The following is a 17,201-nucleotide window of genomic DNA, read 5'->3' on the forward strand; positions in this document are numbered from 1 at the left end:
TACAAAGATGAATTTGCAACATTTCTTTCTTGGTATAAATACAAGCTATTTAGGTGTATTATCCTTTTTATATAATTCATCTGTTGATACCTTTACAAACTTGCTAAGTGTTTTCTCACGAGTGTTCATAGGTGAAATGAGTCTATAAATTTTCTTTTTGATTTTGTCTTTGCCAGTTGTTTTTTTTTTTTTTTTTTTTAAAGAAGATGTTGGGGGTAGGAGTTTATTAATTAATTAATTAATTTTTGCTGTGCTGGGTCTTCATTTCTGTGAGAAGGCTTTCTCTAGTTGTGGTAAGCGGGGTCCACTCTTTTTTTTTTTTTTTTTTGCAGTACGCGGGCCTCTCATTGTTGTGGCCTCTCCCACTGTGGAGCACAGGCTCCAGACGCGCAGGCCCAGCAGCCCTGGCTCACAGGCCTAGCTGCTCCGCGGCACGCGGGATCCTCCCGGACCGGGGCACGAACCCACGTCCCCTGCATCGGCAGGTGGACTCTCAACCACTGCGCCACCAGGGAAGCCCCGGGGTCCACTCTTCATCGCAGTGCGCGGGCCTCTCACTATCGAGACCTCTCTTGCTGTGGAGCACAGGCTCCAGACGCGCAGGCTCAGTAGTGGCTCACGGGCCTAGTTGCTCTGTGGCATGTGGGATCCTCCCAGACCAGAGCTCGAACCCATGTCCCCTGCATTAGCAGGCAGATTCTCAACCACTGTGCCACCAGGGAAGCCCATTTTGAACTTGCCAGTTTTTGATACTAAAGGTGTGTATTCTCTTTTTTAATTCTTTAGACAAAATTATATAAATTTAAATTGCATTTTACTTGAGATTTTAATAAAAATCTCTAGTAAAGATATCCAAGCCTGAGGTTTTCTTTATGGAAGATTTTTATTGTGATACCATTATTTGATTAATTGATTGCTTGAATCATAATATAAATGAATGTATTCATGGTCATAGGAAATTTAGGTATTATATTTTTGGAGTCAGTTGCAAATAGGACTTTTTTAAGAATTTGTCCATTTCTTTTAAAATTTCAAATAGATTTGAATTTCTTATTTGTAGTAACTTATTTTTGATACCTACACTAAGTCATCTATCTCATTTTAAGAGAAAAATCCCTCAATAAATCTCACCACACCAGAAGACTCCTTCAATTTATGTGTCATTTGCTAGAATTTCTTCTTCCTAACCTCAAGCTGATCACTGTTTAAGATAATGAAATACTATGATTGGTTTGCAGTAAGGGAGACTTTGTTCCTTTCCTATGACTTTGCTGTGGAAATGTGAACACCTAAACAACTATGTCAGCAATAAAGAATGGAGGTTATGACTGGAGTTAACTAGCAACCAGCATTGTCTAATATAGAAAAACAGACAGAGGCATATGGAGACGGGGGAAAAAAAAACACAGAGAGAAAAGGAGTGGGGGTATTTTTTACTTAAACTGATTTGAGTTAGAATTCTGACTCGTGTAACTGGAGAATTTTCCATGTAACTCATGTAACTGAAGTAATGGCCATGAAAAATGGTGGGTCTTTATTTCTTTTTTTGGTTATAATTTATCTATGTAATTTGGCTTGAGACCTGATGGATGATTTTCATTTTCAAGCCCATTTGGGGCATTCTAGAATCAGAGGAAATGAGCATGTGATATTTTGAGGAAAGATGTCTTATCTTTATGTGAGCTGTTTTGAAAGTGCTGTGGTACTAGGATGAGACACTTGTTTCTTTATATTTGATATTACATTCTAGGGAATGCTAGCGGCTGTAACAAAGAGGCCAAACATTCAGTAGTTAAAATAACACAGTAATTTATGTCTCTAACTCTGCAGTAGATACGTGGGTACTCGCCCAATTTTCCTGGAAGGTAAAAAAGATTGGTCTCAGGAGTCCAGATTGGAAGGAGCACTCCTCACTTTTGTTTGCATTCCATTGAAATAATTTATCTATGTGGTTGTATCTTACTGCAAGGGAGGCTGGTGCATGCAGTGCAGTTGGACATACACATGCATAGTACTTCTGTTATTGCAGAGAACAGGAGAATTTATTTTGGTAAACAGTGAAGTCTCTGATACACTGTCAGTCATTGTTTAATGTCCATGTATATATATCAGGGAAAAAAAAAGAAATGTAATAAATCCTTAGACCAAAATGTTATATTTAACATTTATAAAAGTTTCTATGGTCCTAGAGGTTTATGAGAAGATATATTTAATAAGAAAGACAGTGTATTGCAATTAAAAAAAAAACAAAAAGTACCTCCCACCAGTTTCATGCCTTAGTAAAAATCATGTCATTTTGCATTGTGTAAAAGATTTTCTATTTCCAATTTGCTTTCAAATCTAGAATGTACTCTTGGCTTTGGTGCCAGTAGCAGCCATTTCGTCACTGAGTGGTCACTATTCATGTGGTGACTAATACTGAAGAAACTGTTATTCAAACAAAAAATCCTTCGCAAATGCTGAGTCAGTTAACTGAGAGGTTTTTTAGGTTGTTATTGTTTTTGTTTACTTTTTCTAGTACTGGTTTTCAAGCATGTGTCAGTGTATTCTAATGTAGTGAGAATAATTTGGCAGAGTATAGATAAAATAGAAACCACTAAAAAGACATTAGGAAATTAAAGCTATCTTTTGAAGGAAACATTGATTATTGAATGTGTTCACTGTCTTTTGTGAATTACATCTAAAGAAAATACCCCCTAAAGTACTTTGTAGACTTTGTATCAGGGGAGAAATGCTCTGTCAAAATGACAAGAACAGTGGAGCCTCATGAAAATATTAAAAAAAAAAACAAACAATGAGAAACTATGTCATGAAACTCTCTTTTCCTTGTTATGCACTGATTTAAATGTTTTCCTCTCTTAGATTATCCATCACCAAAGTGGGCTCAACTTTTGGGGAACATCAAAACATAAGGGTTTCATTCTGTTGTTTTCACTTGAAATAACCAAATATGATTCTTAGAAGTATTTGTTTTAACAAAATATTATAGGATTATTATTATTATTATTATTTGCCTAAATTTGCCTTCTCTTTCTTAAAACTGTGAGTAAAAACAGTTCATATTTCTTTCTTAGTTTTCTTATAATTTCCTCATTAATTCAAGGATGGCATTATTTCTAAGAGTACTGACTTTACTCTTTGTACTTACCAAGTTTTACAGCAAGATAACACAATTTCTAACATATCAGTAGTAAGTAAAAGTAGGCTAAATTCTTTAATTTCATTTACTTTTATATGAAATATTTTATAGAACAACTTAAGAGCATATCTACAAAACAACAATAAAATTAACTGAGATTGTATATTTTCTCTCCTAGTTTTTGTTTGATCTTGGCAAGCTTTGTTTTTTTATCATATTGTGTTGTTAAATCCCCATAGATAACCATATTTTTTCTACATCAACTCAATTTTCATTTTGTGTCCTCAGTATCTGGGTTGTATATGACTTATTAAAATAATCCTTGAGTTAGTAAGCCATATAACAGATGTGGTCAGTATTTAGGATAATGATTTTTGTATTTAGGATAAGTATTGCTAAAATCATTATCCTAAAGGCTGGTTATATTTAGTAATAAATTATTTTTAAGACTTGACTAAACATCTATAGTAATGTTGCATTGGTATCAAATATTCAAACATTTGCTATGTCCTTACATGGGATTTCCTAACATAAACTTTTGGAAGAGTGTTTTTGACTTTAATTTATCCCAGAAAATATTCATTTTGGACACTAAAAACTGAATGTTCCATTTTTGCTATTGAGTCTTTATAAGACACTCAGCCTAAAATTTATGCATAAAGTACTAATTAACCTGCAAAAGTTTAGCTTGTGCAAGTTTTTTTTTTCATCTTATTAGCAAAACTCATGTTGGTTACACTACTTTTAATAAAAGGCATATTTGCTTACCAGCTGATTACTTTCTTTTTTTAAAAAAAAATCTATTACTTATACTACCCCTCAGTTGCATTTTAAACCTATAGAAACCACTTCCATATCCATCTTCACTGTTAATGCATTGGCATCCTTCACCCACACCAACTCTGCAGTTGTGATTAATGACCATGTTGATTATTCATATTTCTCATTTTGTCATAATAGTTATTTTAGAAATTTAAAGCCGATAACTTAGCCCATATTAGGTTTCAAAATGGATCTTCACAGTTTTTGGTCTCAAACATTTTCATATGACTGAAAATTTTTGAGATGAACAACAAAAAGCTTTTGTTTGGGGGGGTCTTATCTAATAGTTTTTACCATGTTAGAAATTAAAACAAATATATTCAAAACCTTTTAAAGTTTATTTAATTGCATGTTAACATATATAAGATATTATTATGAAAATAATTTTAAAACAAAAATGTGAGGGGAGTGGCATTGCTTTACATTCTTACAAACTTTAATGTCTGGCTTAATAGAAGATCACTGGATTCTCATCTCTGTTTCTGCATTTAATCTGTTGTGATCTCATCTGTCTTGTAGCCCTTGGAAACTTCCACTGAATTCCAGTGAGAGGAAAAGAGTGAAAAAGGCAAATAATGCCTTATTATTATTAGAAAAATACTTTAGATATGTGGACCCCCTGAAAAATTATTGGAATCACTAGGAGTCCTTTAGCCACACTTGTAGAACCACTGCTATTGAAGAATATTATTCTGCACATTCAGTGTATTTTATGGTTATCTCTCTACTCCACATCTCTTAAAATCAGTTGTTTATAAATTTTTATATTCCAGTCCTACACTAATGGATTGCTGATGGTATCTAGGTCAAAGTATGCTATTAAAGCTATCTCTAACTTTGTATGTGTTATTCTCACTGCTAAGGAAGCTTTTCCTCATCTTTCAAGTTTCTCAAATGTCACCTTCTCTGTGACACATTAATCATGCCTTTTGTCTTTCTTGTTATGAACTTCACATATACTTTTATTATTTTACAACCAGGTCTGTAAGCCAAGATGTGTATGAAATACCACCGAATTTTCTTTAGAACTTATTTCACTATCACCCTTTAACTTTCTAATGTTGCAGGAAATCCTATCTTCTTTGTGGTAGGTTCTCCTTCCCAACCTTGTGTCCCTCCAGAATCTGAGAGGCGTGCTTTGTTCCCAGGGAATGCAAATGAATTTCTGGTTGCTGTGATGATCCCTGCTGATATTCCCAGTGCCCACAGTTAACAGTGGTGGTCTACATCTTCATCACTTTTTAACTGCTCCCATATGCCATAGTTGGAGTCACAAAATATCTGCTGAAGCTGGTGCACAGTGACACAGGTCACTTGTTCTTGCATCCCTCTTAGCCTTCTCTCTTGGAAGCCTTGGGTTACTGTCTCATCATTTTGTCCATAGTTCTGGGCCCCCACCAACCTGAGAAAAAACTGTAATTTAAGGGGAACCCCAACTTGCCTCTTGCTTTTCTAAGACCCTTTTTGATTTACCATCAACACTATGATGCTCACTGGGTCTAGGGTTTACAAAACAAAGGTTAAAAGGTGTAGTTTTGTCTTAAAGTAAAAATGCCTGGTCATGTCAGACATTTATGAAAGATAGTAAATGCTAAACTTGAGAGTGTGTAGTAAGTTGTAGAAGGCTTGGGGGAAGTGAACTGTATTTGACTTGGTTTACAATACTTACAAATAATGGGTTTGAAAAGAAAATGTGTTCAAAATTTGACCATATTAGATCAATTTTGGCAGATGTATTTATAAGAGGGAAAAGAGACTGGGGAATCTTTTACTATGAAATGTTTCTGTTCAAATGAGATTATAGTCTTTAAGGCAGGGGGACTAAAAGCTCTGTGTCATGGCCGATTTGTAATGGTGATCAGCTCAAGTATATGTTGACTATTATGTGAACTATATTTGGCCAGTGGAAATGAAAATTGAAAAAGACTGTAAATAGTTAAATCCAAATGATTTCTCTGTATAAATGAATTATACAATTAAAAAAAAGTCACACACATAATCACCCTTAAAAAAAAAAAAAAGAACTCTGGCAGGCTCGTTCCTTTCCTTCCTCTACATACCTATTCTGAGTACGTGAAACATGGACCTTTCTACTTTCTTGAAGGGGAGTCAGTAAAAAAAGGTGAAAATCTGGCATAAGGAAGAGACAATGCTGCTTAATCTACCAATAAAGTACCTAGCCATATATGTATTAAACATGCTTATTTTATTTATTAGGGTTTGTCTTTCCACCTCACTCTCCAACACACACATATGCACACACAACTCATGATGTTGATGTGAATGCCTCTGTGAACACCTATGTCATAGCTTTTAGTGTCAAGCATAATGACCAGCATAGAGTTGAATCTCTGTAAATGTTTAAGGCAATTTAAAAAATATAATTAAAGGAAATTGAAGATGATTCAAAGAAATGGGGTACTATCCCATGCTCTTATATTGGAAGAATTAATACTGTTAAAATGGCCATACTACCCAGAGCAATGTACAGATTTAATGTGCTCCCAATCAAATTACCCATGACATTTTTCACAGAACTAGATAAAATAATCCTAAAATTTATATGGAACCATAAAAGACACAGAATTGCCAAAGTAATCTTGAGGAAAAAAAATAAAGCTGGAGGCATAACCCTCCCAGACTTCATACAATATTACAAAGCTACAGTAATCAAAACAGCATGACATTGGCACAAAATACAGACATATGGATCAATGGAACAGAATAGAGAGCCCAGAAATAAACCCACAAACCTATGGTCAATTAATCTTTGACAAAGAAGGCATGAATATACAATGGAGAAAAGACAGTCTTTTCAGCAAGTGGTGTTGGGAAAGCTGGACAGCCTCATGTAAATCAGTAAAGTTAGCACACACCGTCACGTCATACACAAAAATAAACTCAAAATGCCTTAAAGACTTAAATATAAGACATGACCCCATAAAACTCCTAGAAGAGAATATTAGCAAAACATTCTCAGGCATAAATCATACCAATGTTTTCTTAGGTCAGTCTCCAAAGGCAATAGAAATAAAAGCAAGGGTGGGAAAGCACATCCCGGAAAGGTGGAAAGACTATCTCCCAGTTGGACAATGGATACCTGGGACTCGTTTCATTGCTTTCAAATTTCCTTTAAAAAAGAGTTTTGAAAAGAATCTTGCTCCAAAAGAATGTTTTTCCCCCTTGGATCTTGTTAAACAAAATCCAAGAACAAAATGCAGAACTTCAGTTGATTATTGACTTAACATATACTTGATGCTATTATAAGCCAGAGGACTTACCAGAAACTATTCCTTATTTAAGAATTTGTACAATTGGGAATCAGGTGCCAGATGATGACACTATTTTTAAATTCGAATGTGCTGTTAATGGGTTTTTGAAAGAAAATAAAGAAAATGACAGACTTATTGGTGTCCACTGTACACATGGTTTAAACAGGACTGGCTACCTCATCTGCAGCCATGTGGAGGACAGTCTCTTTGTGCTCAAGCCAGGCGTCAGGGCTGTGCCACTGAGGTGGGAGAGCCAACTTTGGGACACTGGTCCACAAGAGACCTCCCAGCTCCACGTAATATCAAATGGCGAAAATCTCCCAGAGATCTCCATCTCAACACCAACACCCAGCTTCACTCAACGACCAGCAAGGTACAGTGCTGGACACCCTATGCCAAACAACTAGCAAGACAGGAACACAGCCCCATACACTAGCAGAGAGGCTGCTTAAAATCATAATAAGGCCACAGACACCACAAAACACACCAGCAGATGTGGACCTGCCCACCAGAAAGACAAGATCCAGCCTCATCCACAAAAACACAGGCACTAGTCCCCTCCACCAGGAAACTTACACAACCCACTGAACCAACCTTAGCCACTGGGGACAGACACCAAAAACAACGGGAACTATGAACCTGCAGCCTGCAAAAAGGAGACCCCAAACACAGTAAGATAAGCAAAATGAAAAGACAGAAAAACACACAGAAGGAGAAGGAGCAAGATAAAAACCCACCAGACCTAACAAATGAAGAGGAAATAGACAGTCTACCTGAAAAAGAATTGAGAATAATGATAGTAAAGATGATCCAAAATCTTGGAAATAGAATAGAGAAAATGCAAGAAACATTTAACAAAGACCAAGAAGAACTAAAGATGAAACAAGCAATGATGAACAACACAATAAATGAAATTAAAAATACTCTAGGGCTTCCCTGGTGGCGCAGTGGTTGAGAGTCTGCCTGCCGAAGCAAGGGACATGGGTTCGGGCCCTGGTCCGGGAAGATCCAACATGCTGCAGAGTGGCTGGGCCCGTGAGACATGGCCGTAGAGCCTGCGCATCTGGAGCCTATGCTCTGCAATGGGAGAGGCCACAACAGTGAGAGGTCCGCATACTGAAAAAAAAAAAAAAAAAACCTCTAGAAGAGATCAATAGCAGAATAACTGAGGTGGAAGAATGGATAATTGACCTGGAAGATAAAATAGGAAATAACTACTGCAGAGCAGAATAAAGAAAAAAGAATGAAAAGAACTGAGGACAGTCTCAGAGACCTCTGGGACAACATTAAACGCAACAATATTCAAATTATAGGGGTCCCAGAAGAAGAGGAGAAAAAGAAAGGGACTGAGAAAATATTTGAGGAGATTATAGTTGAAAACTTCCCTAATATGGGAAAGGAAATAGTTAATCAAGTCCAGGAAGCACAGAGAGTACCACACAGGATAAATCCAAGGAGAAACATGCTAAGACACATATTAATCAAACTATCAAAAATTAAATACAAAGAAAACTTATTAAAAGCAGCAAGGTAAAAACAACAAATAACACACCAGACCATCCCCATAAGGTTAACAGCTGATCTTTCAGCAGAAACTCTGCAAGCCAGAAGGGATTGGCAGGACATATTTGAAGTGATGAAGGAGAAAAACCTGCAACCAAGATTACTCTACCCAGCAAGGATCTCATTCAGATTTGATGGAGAAATTAAAACCTTTACAGACAAGCAAGCTGAGAGAGTTCAGCACCACCAAACCAGCTTTACAACAAATGCTAAAGGAACTTCTCTAGGCAAGAAACACAACAGAAGGAAAAGACCTACAATAACAAACCCAAAACAATTAAGGAAATGGAAATAGGAACATACATATCCATAATTACCTTAAATGTAAATGGATTAAATTCTCCCACCAAAAGACACAGACTGGCTGAATGGATACAAAAAGAAGACCCGTATATATGCTGTCTACAAGAGACCCACTTCAGACCTAGGGACACATAAAGACTGAAAGAGAGGAGATGGAAAAAGATATTCCATACAAATGGAAATCAAAAGAAAGCTGGAGTAGCAATTCTCATATCAGAGAAAATAGACTTTAAAATAAAGACTATTAAAAGAGACAAAGAAGGACACTACATAATGACCAAGGGGTCGATTCAAGAAGAAGATATAACAATTGTAAATATTTATGCACCCAACATAGGAGCACCTCAATACATAAGGCAAATACCAACAGCCATAAAAGGGGAAATTGACAGTAACACAATCATAATAGGGGACTTTAACACCCCACTTTCACCAATGGACAGATCATCCAAAGTGAAAATAAATAAGGAAACACAAGTTTTCAATGATACATTAAACAAGATGGACTTAATTGATATTTATACGACATTCCATCCAAAAACAACATTATACACATTTTTCTCAAGTGCTCAAGGGACATTCTCCAGGATAGATCATATCTTGGGTCACAAATCAAGCCTTGGTAAATTTAAGAAAATTGAAATCATATCAAGCATCTTTTCTGACCACAATGCTATGAGCTAGATATCAATTACAGGAAAAGAGCTGTAAAAACTACAAACACATGGAGGCTAAACAATACACTACTTAATAACAAAGTGATCACTGAAGAAATCAAACAGGATATTAAAAAATACCTAGAAACAAATGACAATGGAGACACGATGACCCAAAACCTATGGGATGCAGCAAAAGCAGTTCTAAGAGAGAAGTTAATAGGAATACAATCCTACCTTAAGAAATAGGAAACCTCTCAAATAAACAACCTAACCTTGCACCTAAAGCAATTAGAAAAGAAGAATAAAAAACTCCCAAAGTTAGCAGAAGGAAAGAAATCATAAAGATCAGATCAGAAATAAATGAAAAAGAAATGAAGGAAATGATAGCAAAGATCAATAAAATTAAAAGCTGGCTCTGTGAGAAGATAAACAAAATTGATAAACCATTAGCCAGACTAAGCAAAAAGTAAGGGAGAAGACTCAAATCAATAGAATTAGAAATGAAAATGGAGAAGTAACAACTGACATTGCCGAAATATGAAGGATCATGAGAGATTACTACAAGCAACTCTATGCCAATAAGATGTACAACCTGGAAGAAATGGACAAATTCTTAGAAATGCACAATGTGCCGAGACTGAACCAGGAAGAAATAGAAAATATGAACAGACCAATCACAAGCACTGAAATTGAAACTGTGATTAAAAATTTTCCAACAAACCAAAGCCCAGGGCCAGATGGATTCACAGGCGAATTCTATAAAACACTTAGAGAAGAGCTAACACCTATCCTTCTCAAACTCTTCCAAAATATAGCAGAGGGAGGAACACTCCTAAACTCATTCTATGAGGACATCATCACCCTGATACCAAAACCAGACAAAGATGTCACAAAGAAAGAAAAGTACAGACCAATATCACTGATGAACATAGATGCAAAAGTCCTCAACAAAATACTAGCAAACAGAATCCAACAGCACATTAAAAAGATCATACACCATGATCAAGTGGGGTTTGTTCCAAGAATGCAAGGATTCTTCAATATATGCAAATCAATCAACATGATACACCATATTAACAAATTGAAGGATGAAAACCATAGGATCATCTCAATAGATGCAGGGAAGCATTTGACAAAATTCAACACCCATTTATGATAAAAACCCTGCAGAAAGTAGGCATAGAAGGAACTTTCCTCAACATAATAAAGGCCATATATGACAAAGCCACAGCCAACATCGTCCTCAATGGTGAAAAACTGAAGCCATTCCCACTAAGATCAGGAAAAAGACAAGGTTATCCACTCTCACTACTCTTATTCAACATAGTTTTGGCAGTTTTAGCCACAGCAAACAGAGAAGAAAAGGAAATAAAAGGAATCCAAATCGGAAAAGAAGAAGTAAAGCTGTCACTGTTTGCAGATGACATGATATTATACATAGAGAATCCTAAAGATGCTACCAGAAAACTACTGGAGCTAATCAATGAATTTGGTAAAGTAGCAGGATACAAAATTAATGAACAGAAATCTCTGGCATTCTTATACACTAGTGATGAAAAATCTGAAAGTGAAATTAAGAAAACACTCCCATTTACCATTGCAACAAAAAGAATAAAATATATAGGAATAAACCTACCTAAGGAGACAAAAGACCTGTATGCAGAAAATTATAAGACACTGATGAAAGAAATTAAAGATGATACAAATAGATGGAGAGATATACCATGTTCTTGGATTGGAAGAATCAACATTGTGAAAGTGATGATACTACCCAAAGCGATTCAATGCAATCCCTATCAAACTACCACTGGCATTTTTCACAGAACTAGAACAAAAAATTTCACAATTTGTATGGGAACATGAAAGACCCCGAATAGCCAAAGCAATCTTGAGAACGAAAAATGGAGCTGGAGGAATCAGGCTCCCTGAGTTCAGGCTATACTACAAAGCTACAGTAATCAAGACAGTATGGTGCTGGCACAAAAACAGAAATATAGATCAATGGAACAGGATAGAAAGCCCAGAGATAAACCCACACACACATAGTCACCTTATCTTTGATAAAGGAGGCAAGAATATACAGTGGATAAAAGACAGTCTCTTCCATAAGTAGTACTGTGAAAACTGGACATTTACATGTAAAAGTATGAAATTAGAACACTCCCTGACAGCATACACAAAAATAAACTCAAAATGGATTAAAGACCTAAATGTAAGGCCAGAAACTATCAAACTCTTAGAGGAAAACATAGGTAGAACACTCTATGACATAAATCACAGCAAGATTCTTTTTGAACCACTTCCTAGAGAAATGGAAATAAAAACAAAAATGAACAAATGGGACCTAATGAAACTTCAAAGCTTTTGCACAGCAAAAGAAACCATAAACAAGACCAAAAGACAACCCTCGGAATGGGAGAAAATATTTTCAAATGAAGCAAATGACAATGGATTAATCTCCAAAATTTACAAGCTGCTCATGCAGCTCAATAACAAAAAACCAAACAACCCAATGCAAAAATGGGCAAAAGACCTAAATAGACATTTCTCCAAAGAAGATATACAGATTGACAACAAACACTTTACAGGATGCTCAACATCATTAATCATTAGAGAAATGCAAATCAAAACTACAGTGAGATATCATCTCATACCAGTCAGAATGACCATCATCAAAAAATCTAGAAACAGGGCTTCCCTGGTGGTGCAGTGGTTGAGGGTCCGTCTGCCAATGCAGGGGACACGGGTTCTTGCCCCGGTCCGGGAAGATCCCACATGTTGCATAGCGGCTGGGCCCGTGAGCCATGGCCGCTGAGCCTGCGCGTCTGGAGCCTGTGCTCCACAACGGGAGAGGCCACAACAGTGAGAGGCCCGTGTACCACAAAAAAACAAACAAACAAACAAAAACTAGAAACAATAAATGCTTGTGAGGGTATGGAGAAAAGGGAACACTCTTGCACTGCTGGTGGGAATGTGAATTGGTACAGCCACTGTGGAGAACAGTATGGAGATTCCTTAAAAAACTAAAAATAGAACTACCATACGACCCAGCAATCCCACTACTGGGCCTATGCCCTTAGAAAACCATAATTCAAAAAGAGTCATGTTCCAAAATGTTCATTGCAGCTCTATTTACAGTAGCCAGGAGATGGAAGCAACGTTAGTGTCCATCAACAGATGAATAGATAAAGAAGATGTGGCACATATATACAATGGAATATTATTCAGCCATAAAAAGAAACGAACTTGAGTTATTTGTAGCGAGGTGGATGGACCTAGAGACTGTCATACAGAGTGAAGTAAATCAGAAAGAGAAAAACAAATACCATATGCTAACACATTATATGGAATCCTAGAAAAAAAAAAAGTCATGAAGAACTTAGCGGTAAGATGGGAATAAAGACACAGACCTACTGGAGCATGGACTTGAGTATATGGGGAGAGGGAAGGCTAAGCTGTGACAGAGTGAGAGAGTGGTATGGACATATATACACTACGAAACATAAAATAGATAGCTAGTGGGAAGTAGCTGCATAGCACAGGGAGATCAGCTAGGTGGTTTGTGACTACCTAGAGGGGTGGGATAGGGAGGGTGGGAGGAAGGGTGATGCAAGAAGTAAGAGATATGGGAACATATGTATATGTATAACTGATTCACTTTGTTATAAAGCAGAAACGAACACACCATTGAAAAGCAATTATACTCCAATAAAGATGTTAAAGGGTTTCCCTGGTGGTGCAGTGGTTGGGAGTCCGCCTGCCGATGCAGGGGACACGGGTTTGTGACCTGGTCTGGGAAGATCCCACATGCCATGGAGCAGTTAGGCCCGTGAGCCATGGCCGCTGAGCCTGCGCGTCCAGAGCCTGTGCTCTGCAATGGGAGAGGCCACAACAGTGAGAGGCCCACAAACCCCTCCCCCCCAAAAAAAAAGATTAAAAAAAAAAAAGAAGAAATAAAAGCAAAAATAAACAAATGGGATATAATCAAACTTATATGCTTTTGCACAGCAAAGGAAACCATAGAACAAAAAGACAACCTATGGAATGGGAGAAAATACAGTAAGACCCCTACATACACACCGTGAAGTTGTGAACTTTCAAAGATGTGAACGTGCATTCTCATGTCCAATCACGTAAATTAGTTCATGTGTCTGGCATACATTGTCACCTGCATGTATCCTATTGTGCTACCAGTGCTACCATGTCATCTATGATGAGAAAAAAAGAGCTACTACCCAGACATCACTGGATCATTTTTCCAAGAGGGTAGATAGAATTGAATCCAGCAGTGGATCAGAACCTGTGCCATCAGCGTCAGGCATGAGTGAAATTGCAGCTTGCCCTCCATCTCCTATTGCTGATGATCCTTCAGTTCTACCTTCTCCCATCTCCTCTCCCTTCTCCAGTCAGTAACTCTTCTTGCCTGTTCACTCTATGCCAGCCCCTGTATGCCAGCTGTTGTACTGTACTACTGTAGTTTTCAAGGTACTGTACTGTAAGATTAAAAATGTTTTCTTTATTTTTTGTGTTTGTTTTTTATGTATTATTTGTGTGAAAATTATTATAAACTTATTACAGTACAGTACTATATAGCCGATTGTGTTAGTTGGGTACCTCGGCTAACTTTGTTGGGCTTACAAACATATTGGACTTAAAAACTCACTCTCAGAATGGAACTCGTTCGTATGTAGGGGACTTACTATATTTGCAAATGTTGTGACCGACTTACTGTATTTGCAAAAGGGCTTAATTTCCAATATATACAAACAGCTCATACAACTCAATAACAAAAAGGCAAACAACCCAATCAAAAAATGGGCAGAAGACCTAAATAGACATTTCTCCAAAGAAGACATACAGATGGCCAATAGGCACATGAAAAGATGCTCAACATTGCTAATTATTAGAGAAATGCAAATGAAAACTACAATGAGGTATCACCTCACACTGGTCAGAAGGGCTATCATTAAAAAGTCTACAAATAACAAATGCTGGAGAGGGTATGGAGAAAAGGGAATCAACCCTCCTACACTGTTGGTGGGAATGTAAATTGTTACAACCACTATGGAGAACAGTATGGAGCTTCCTTAAAAAAACTAAAAATAGAGCTGCCATATGATACTGTAGTCCCACTCTTGGGCATATATCTGGAGGAAACCATAATTCAAAAAAATACATGTGCCTCAATGTTCATTACAGCACTATTTACAACAGCCAAGATGTGGAAGCAACGTAAATGTCCATCAACAGAGGAATGGATAAAGAAGATGTGGTACATATATACAATGGAATATTACTCAGCCATAAAAAGAATAAAATAATGCCATTTGCAGCAACATGGATAGATCTAGTGATTATCATACTAAGTGAAGTGAGGCAGACAAAGACAAATATCATATGATATAATTTATATGTGGAATCTAAAATATGATACAAATGAATTTATTTACAAAACAGACTCACAGACATAGAAAACAAATTTATGGTTACCAAAGGAGGGAGGGGGGAGGGGAGGGGGAAATGAGGAGTTTGGGATTAGAAGACACAAACTACTATGTATAAAATAGATAAACAACAAGGTTCTAGTGTATAGCACAGGGAACTATATTTAATATTCTGTAATAAACCATAATGGACAAGAATATGAAAAAGAATATAAATATATACATGTGTAACTTATCACTTTTCTGTACACCAGAAACTAACATAGCATTGTAAATCAACTGTACTTCAGGAAAAAAATTTAAATATATATATATATAATTATGGTCTTTAATTACCAATATATTTTATCTTAATCCTCTTTGAAAATGAATCTAATCTATGCCTTCTTGTTCATCATTTGAATTGAAGAATTTAAGGCATAAGACCACAGATAAAATAACTGATAATGTTCTTCAAGGATTTCAATATAGTCAATGTTCTTATTGTACTAAAAACATTTACTGAATATTAATGCCATGCAAAGCTCTATGCTGAAGTAGTGAAAGGAGATATAAAATAAGTAGACAATGTCTTCTGACACAGAATTGTTTATAAACTAAAATTTTCTTTCCAGTACTGGAAAATTATAGCCATCTAATGCACTGACATATGCAAACTATCCCTTTGTCTACAGGAATTTTTGTGAGCACTAAGTGAAATGATGTTTTAAAGTAGCTAGTACAGGATGTCATAGGTTTTAGGTGCTGCTCAGTACATAGCAGTTATTTACGTTGCTTTTTTATTTCTCTCTGACTATAGACCGTGTGGATCTGTAGCACAGCTATCATGCAGCTATGAGAATTACCACTTTGCTCTGTTGCCAATAAATTCTTTTTGCACCAAGAGGGAATCTGGAATTTTCTTGCTTAATTAATGTATTAATAAAATAACTATTATAGTAGCAGAAAATGGAGGCCCAAAATGATTCTCTAATGTCTTAGGAATGTACTTCACAGGAGGCAATGGGGGAGAGATCTGAATATCCCAGTAGTTTTAAGATTTTTTCTGACTTCTTTCTTTTTCTGTGTTTTATTACATGCTTATTGTCTGCTGTGTCCCCATAAACTAAAAGTATGTGTTGGCACATTCTGCTCAGCTTCTTGAAGTATATTAATACATACAATATAAGATCTCTTCCTGCATAAAAATTAGTCTTCATTATATAATGAAAGGAGAATTGCACTGAGTTTTTGATAAACATTTTAGAAAGGATGATTCAAAGCAAATTTACAATTTAGTATAAAACTTCTGTAGACACCTGATGGATTTGCAGACTGGTAATGTGTTTGGATAATTTTGTCAACACAAAACTCCAATAATGTAAAATCTTTAACGTAAAGGCTTCCTTGTGTTGGTGCTTAAGAACGTGGGGTCTAACATCTCTTTTTAAATTTTGGTTCTACACTTGTCAGTGTGAGCAAATTCTTATATTTTCTGATCCCCAGTTTTCACATCTGAAAAAAAATGGGTTAGAAATGGGAACTTATCATAGGTTGATTGTGATTAATAAGTGAATAATTCATGTAAGATGACAAAAGAGTGCCTAGCACTTTGTAAGTGTTCATTAAGTATTAACCATAATAATAAATTAACATCTAACATCTGTCCACAGAATATATCCATATACATTGCATGAAATATTATTCAAGTTTTAAGAACTACTTTCATCTTTCATCCAGAAATATGCTGAATGATTATAATCCATTTGGAAGATAGATTAGTTCATGGAAATATTCCTTACTTATTTTCTAGTCCTAGGTTTCAGAAATTGAAGTTTGAATTTAGAAAAGAAGTTAATATTCCTAATTATAAATACCATCTTTATTATTTGATTTTACCATACAGATTTACTTGACATACTTATTAACAATTCTTTTCATTTGACATTAAATCAGAACAAATCCCCATCACATTTGTTTGATGGTTACATTAAATATGTGGTAAAAGTCTCCTTTCTCA

The sequence above is a fragment of the Hyperoodon ampullatus genome, assembly GCF_949752795.1.
Source record: "Hyperoodon ampullatus genome assembly, chromosome: 1".
NCBI lineage: Eukaryota > Metazoa > Chordata > Mammalia > Artiodactyla > Ziphiidae > Hyperoodon > Hyperoodon ampullatus.